General features: G+C 44.3%; 1 long non-coding RNA gene across 1 annotated transcript in view; it reads right to left on the reverse strand.

Moving 5' to 3' along the window:
- The window catches only part of LOC140639758 (uncharacterized), a 106997-nt gene that overhangs the window by 100470 nt on the left and 903 nt on the right, over positions 1 to 5624 (reverse strand). The gene's annotated exons all lie outside the window — the stretch shown is intronic.

Consider the following 5624-nt stretch of genomic DNA (forward strand, 5'->3'; position numbering starts at 1 on the left):
CAAAAATAAAATGGAATAAGTAAAATTGGCTTCCTTTAAAGTTACGAAACATGGATCCATATATTCCAGGAGTCATCAGCTGCTTTGCTAATAGGAAATTAAGAACACTTATGCTTCAATGAGTGCATGCACAAACTATGCCTACACACATGGCCAATTTATAAAGTCATAGGGAATGAGATGAATTCTTCTGTTACCTCTGTCTGAAGTGTTAAATGCCAAGCAAATGCTAAAATTGTCATTCTGAAAGGTCTTGGGCCATTGCTAAGTCTCTGCCATTGTTAAAACTTCACCCATGCCCAGATATTCCATTTAATCTTTGCTATATAAAGAAGAGTTGGAGTCCATCTGGAAATGGGAATCGCATTCCTCTGAATTTCAAAATATTTTGAGCAAAGGTGATATAGACAGAGCATACATGTGACAACTTAAAGGAGAGGTTATCCTTAATCAGTTGCCTGATATTGACTAGACAGCAATCTCAAATCAACTAAATGGTTGATCCAGACAAAAGGAAATTTCAGAAACTTCTACCTTTTCCAACTTTACCAAGTATTTATGCATTAATAAATGTGATTATAACTTTGAAAATTGGGAAATTAAAGCACATCCCACAAAATTATTTTTTTTAGAACTGGTATCCTAACATGGAATTTAAAGCAGAAGAATGTTCTTAAAAATTGTAATTGCCCTATGTGCAGATTTGAGGTAAACATCTTTTGCTTTCTGTATATTATTACCATAACATGAACACAGTAAAATATCCATTGATATCAAGAGAATACTGTTTTCCAGACAATCAGGATTTACTAGAAAAAAACACACGATTTCTCTCTCCTGTGAAAAACCTATTCCTCAGGAAACTATCCTACACTCTCATCACTACTATTGAGCATTATGGTCACTAGATGTCGCTGCTGTCGTTTGAATAAGATTTTCTTCCTGCTTCCAAAAAAAAAAAAAATTCTTATGGTTTTGGGAATTGCTTTTTATTGTTGTTGAGATTTTGGTAAGTGGGTGCTATTTTATATATTAATGAATGCAGATCACTTATTTCTCAGATGAGAAGAGAAAGAATTAGAGTGCTGAAGCAACTTGCCTAAGAATCCGTAGGTAGAGAGTTGGTAGACACAGAGCTAAAACACTCTCTTCTCATGTCTATACTTTATAGGCTTTTAAAAAGCAAAAATGTTCCAGAGGGGAGACATGAAGACAATCATCTTTTTAAACTAAGACCCCATGAATGAAATGTCCTACACAGTAAGTCAGTTTTGTTGTATTTTCTCCCTGATGGCCTCCTTGGAACTAGATACCTATGAATCATGAAAACACATGATTTTCCCAGGCCAGAATTTAAAAGTAAGAGAACATGACAAAAGCCGTATCTAGGCTCAGGTGATTCCTCCCTTCAGAGTCTCCTCCATAAAGCTGTTAAAACTAGACAAACATACAAGACACACAACAACACAAACAGTTCTAGACAGAGAGCATCTCCAACCCAGCTTTTCAGCCAGCAGGAAAGAAAACCAGCAGTTTTCTTCAGAAAGCTAGAGCTAAGAAGGATACAGAGCAATCCTGAGCTGCTTTCACAGATGAAGTGAGGAAGAAGAAAGGAAAGATGACAGAGGCAACCAAGTGCCATGGTTGAAGCTTCCATTTATTTCTGCTCCTAAGGGAAAACCAAAAATTCACAATCTCTTGGGAGGGTTGGCAGGCAAGAGATAGAGGAAGGAGCTCTCACACACTTGCTCAAAGTTGTTGGACCCCCTTTTCTCAGCCCCCGGAGTGGGAGGGAGGAATTGACGTGCCCTGAAAAGAAAAGAAAAAGGAGCCAGCATCGAGACCAGCCTTGGGAAAATCTCCACAGATGAGCATTTTTGTTGCGTTAAGTGGCCCGCATTAGCAGCCTAAACACGTAGGGGAAGGCTAACATCGCTTGTTAATATGATGCGGGAGAGCAATGATAGAACTGGCATTTGAGAGTGGAAGCGCCAGTTGTACATTAAACAAAATGAGACATTTTTGAGGATTTAAGTTCTTAGGGCTTGGGCGGAGTGAGTTTTGGGGCGTGCCTCGTTCCATAGGCCAGGCATGTACTAGGACATCAGTTTGAGGGGCTTGTTATTTTGTAGATTGTACACACACACACACACACACACGCACACATTTATTTCAACTACCTTTAAAACAATAATTCTATAGTATGAAAAAAAGCTTCTTAGTCCCTGGTTCTGAAGTTGCCTCTGGAGGAGAGGAGAGGAAGAGTGAGCCCCAGGATATCTCCTTTAAACTCCAGCGCTGGGACTGAGGACTGACACACCGCAGTTCTGAAACTCTGCATAAAAATGGTCACCTCCACCCTCTCTAGCTGCTGCTTTTCTCTTTCACCCACAGAGATGGGGTAGGGATGTGGACAGGAATACGGATAGGGATAGGAGAGGAGGGAGAGGAGGAAGAGAGAGAAGAGGGAAGGGAAAGGTGAGAAATTGAGAAAAAACGGGGGGAAAAAAAAGAAGGAAGGGGTGACAGAAGAAATTAAACCCAACCGAATTCCATTTATTTATGAGGTTTTTTTTTTTTCTCCCCCCAAACGAATTCAACTTGCTTGTTCCCTCCTCGCCTTTCCAGCAAACTTCCAGTTTTAACAGTATTCCAGCAATACATGAAAGCAAAACAAAACAAAACTTGGGACGGGTTGGGGGGTGGAAATGCCCGAAAGCCCGCGCGCTGATGTCAACAGTCTGCTCGCTGCTCGGGTGTCAACCAGCCGGGAGCGCACGGATCACCCTCGGGTGTCAACCAGCCGGGAGCGCACCGATCACCCTCGTCACTTTTCTTGCCACGGCCTCGTTTAGCATCTCCTTTCTCCAAGATTGGCTTGAGAGCAGCGAGGCAAGATGAGGGAGTGAGGTTGGCTTTTTCTTCGAAAGAAGCCGACAGGATCCACCGAGACTAAAATATAGCAAGGCCCCTGGTCCCTGCGGGCCCAGCCTCTGAGTTCCCCGCGCACTGAGAAAGTTTTTCGAAACTCCGCGACTCAGTGTAAAGACCCGGGCGGGGGGCGGCGGGAGGGGGGGTTCTCCCGGGTTGGTCTCCCAGGCCACAGGGGTCACCCATCCAAACCTATCCTCCCCTTTAATGCCTTTACCGCAGTACATCAAGCAACCCATTTGGAAAAATCGAAGGACCCTTTGGGCTCCGAGAGCTGATTAGAGAGAGCCGGGATCTCAGACCGTCGTGCTCGGGGGTGGAGGGGAGCAGGGAGTGACGGAGAAGCCGGGAAACCCCTCCCGCAGTTAGCAACCGGCCGGCACAGGAACCCGGGCTGTTTTCTCTAAGGAAGCCCTACAGAAGCACTGGAATGTGGTGGGGTCGGCATCAGACGTTGCTTTACGAGGCCCGAATTCGGGCTGCTCTAGGCGAATTTTGGATAAAAGTGGATTATCGCTCCAGCCCCAAATATCCCCTGACCTGTTTCCCAACGCGCTCTGGCGCTTTGCTGGGAGAGCACCGCGCTGCCGGAGACTTGGCGCTTCTGTCAATTGCACAGAGCAATTACTAAGAAAATATTGTGACGATGTTGTAGGGCGGAAGGGGATGTGAGGGGGTGTGGGAGGGGGGAGTTAGTTTGGAGAGCGATTTGCAAAGGAATATTAAGTTTGATTCCCGAGGTCACGGCGGGAAAACGGGTTGGCGTTGGGTGAGCTGCAGAGCTCTTCCTCTAGGGGGCGGACGTTGGTACCGACAACAGGCGGGTGCTGACTCCAAACACAGGATTAAGCTCCTTGCTGGTTAAAAAAAATAATAATAATAGTAATAATATAGAGGTGTGGGGCTGTTTTTCCCCCTTTTGGATATTTATTTATTGTAGGGAAAAGTCATTGATTTTCCTAAGCAAACTGTGTTTCTCCTTCACTTGGTGGAAAATAAAAACTGTTTGAATAAATAAGTTATTTCTGAACATTTTGTTGTCAAAGTGTTAAATGTTCCCGTCATTTTTATTCAAACACTAACATGATTACAGCCAATTATATATTCACCAGTGTTCTTTATTTTAGAGTAATTGTACTTGTCACTAATAAAACAGAGGCATAATGGATCGCTACTGTTCTGGATTTTCAAGCAATTTTGTGTAATTTGATTGAATTATACATCTTATCTGCTACTTTTTTATTTTTATATTTGGGGATCCTATTTTCTTGAAAATTGCAGCTCTATGCTTGTTTTGTTGTTTCTCCAGTAACGTACACTTCGGTAACACTGATAAATAGAAAGAGTCCTTTTCAAATGTCGAAAATCAGCTGTTTCTTTCTCCACCCCTATCCCCACCCCCTCTCTGCACTTCAGCGCGGGGAAGACCTGAACTCTGGCTGCCAGGCAGTCTGAACCAGTGGTTGCGCTCACCCGAAAAGTCCAGCGCCAAGACAGACTCCCCATTCACCCCAAAGGCAGCAGTCTCCCTGCCTGGAGTCTTTGGGGTTTTGTGTCTTTCCTGTAATGATACTGTTGGGTGTCTGGAGCTTCAAACATGCCAAGACAAGCCGACCATGGGTTCAGTTCATGTGCAATATGTATCAAGGGAAAGAGCATGCACATCACAGCCGAAAGATAAACTGTATATATTACTCCAATTACACAACCCCCAAATGTCCTACTTACCCAGCCACCGTCACCGGGAAACCCCTACCCAGCTCATAATTACAATTATCTGTCTACTCGCCTATGTTCTTTTTGGTTTCAGATATACCAAGAGAACTGGGATCAATAGTTTCTCCCTCCTTTTTTTAGAGACAATCCCAATAAAAAACATACATGAAAAGACACAAACATCTACCCAGTGTTCACATATCTGAGCAAATCAAGAAATAAACGTGACAGCAGACAGACTGGACATAGGATTTTAAGAGACCATCTCTGCGACTGGAAGGACACAGAATGTGCAATTCTTTTCCCAGTAAATCCCTCCAGTTCTTAGGACGCGACTCAAACGCCCCGCTAGGAGCTGCAGCTGCGAGATTGAGCCAAAGGCTCTGACAAGTGCCTTGTGTATGACCCAATATTTATCAATAACAACAACAACAAAATCAAGTGAAACCAAGGCTGGAGATTTTGAACTGCTTCTAAAGCCCTGGCGTGGATACGCACGTGGGCGAAAAACATCGCTGAGGATGGGTTGGCTCCATTTGTCCGCCCTGGGGAGCAATCTTAGGGCAAAATCTACGGCTAATTGATCCCAACCAGCCACACTATCAGCTGAAAATGCTTCAGCAGACAAAGAATGAGGAGTGTGTGCTAAAGATACTCTAAACGTTTTTCAAGTAAATCGCGGTGCGTAATCAATAGCGTGTACGTACATATAAATGGGGAAAGGGAATTACTTCTAATTAATGAGAAAAATAATGTTTCATGTGTGACTCCAGACTTCTTTAAAAACCTAGTGTCTCCGATCCTTTGACTGTGCTGTGGTCGGACTTCCACAAACCCCGCGGGCCCAGTTCAGGGTACGGAGCTGGAGAGCAGACACCCGGCCCAATCAGGGGCCGTCCTCTCATCTTCTGGGCTGTTTACTCCAAGGCCAAAGGGTAGGCTGCTTGGGCAGCGGTCCCAGCGCAGCTCTCGGTGTG

Source organism: Canis lupus, chromosome 9 (genome assembly GCF_048164855.1).
Source record: "Canis lupus baileyi chromosome 9, mCanLup2.hap1, whole genome shotgun sequence".
Taxonomy (NCBI): Eukaryota; Metazoa; Chordata; class Mammalia; order Carnivora; family Canidae; genus Canis; species Canis lupus.